At 43.5% G+C, this 1132-nt stretch overlaps 1 pseudogene; it reads right to left on the reverse strand.

Moving 5' to 3' along the window:
• Window positions 1-343: 343 nt before the first annotated feature.
• Window positions 344-501, reverse strand: LOC136318017 (small nucleolar RNA SNORA42/SNORA80 family; annotated as a pseudogene).
• Window positions 502-1132: the final 631 nt, after the last annotated feature.

Below are 1132 nucleotides of genomic sequence, written 5' to 3' on the forward strand. Positions count from 1 at the left end.
AATTTTTATTGGATAATGCATTACGTACACGGGTCATTGTATGGCTCTCACAGATTTACATTTTAAAATATGTGGCGTTCATGGCTCTCTCAGCCAAAAAGTGTCCCGACCCCTGATATATATTACAGTATATGTATTAAATGTTATAATATAATATATATGTATATATAATATATATAATAATACATATTATGTATTATATTTTGTATTGTCATTATACATTTAGGATACATCTCTATCCTAAATCGAATGTCTGGTTTATCTTGTTTCTTGTTTTTGCTTTTACTGTTATTGGATCATTCTTATCAATATTCATTTTTATTTTTATTTATTTATTTATTTACACTGTACAACCCCCTTCAGTGCTCACAGCCCACAGGTAAGGTAGCTAGGCAATGGTTCAAGGCTGTAGTTTACTCTGGCGTGGGTATACTATGAATATTCATTTTTTAAAACTCTGCTTATACATTTTAAAATATTTCTCATTATACTAATACACACACACACACACACACACACTCATACTACATAAACCATTTTGATTTCTCTGCATTTTGACAAATACAGAATGCCAGGCTTAACAGGTGTGATCGTGGGGTTCATTACGCGGTGAAACCGGCTCCCGCAAACGCACTTAGGGGAGGATCCGTGCTGGGACCCCGAGAGAAGAGAAGGCTACGCCCTGCGGGAAGCCCCTTGGCTGGCGCTCCATCCACACACTCACGCAGAACTGCCGTGTCCCGTGTCCTCGTGCACAGCTTTGCTCCGCCCCTCCCGTACGTTGTCAATCATCCAGCTGCACGTGCCGGGGGCGGGGGAGCGCGTGCATGTGCTTAGTCACAAGCCTGCAGTGCGGGCGTTTGCATTGGGTGTTCAAACTCTCCCCTTGGTGGCGGATGCGTCAACAGCGGTCCTGTCCCAACGGGGCCGCACGGGGAACTTACTGCAGCTCGGGGCTCTGAGGCCGAAGGGTCGACGGACGCATTTTTAAGCCGTTTCCTCTCAGTTAAGACACAAGGTGAATGAATATTTCAATTGCTCCGCAGAGGGCGTCCTCGCTGGGTATTATTTAATATGCTCTGATATGTTTACTAACGATGTCTCCTGAGGCGACAAAAGAAAATCAATGCGT

This window comes from Saccopteryx bilineata, chromosome X (genome assembly GCF_036850765.1).
Source record: "Saccopteryx bilineata isolate mSacBil1 chromosome X, mSacBil1_pri_phased_curated, whole genome shotgun sequence".
NCBI lineage: Eukaryota > Metazoa > Chordata > Mammalia > Chiroptera > Emballonuridae > Saccopteryx > Saccopteryx bilineata.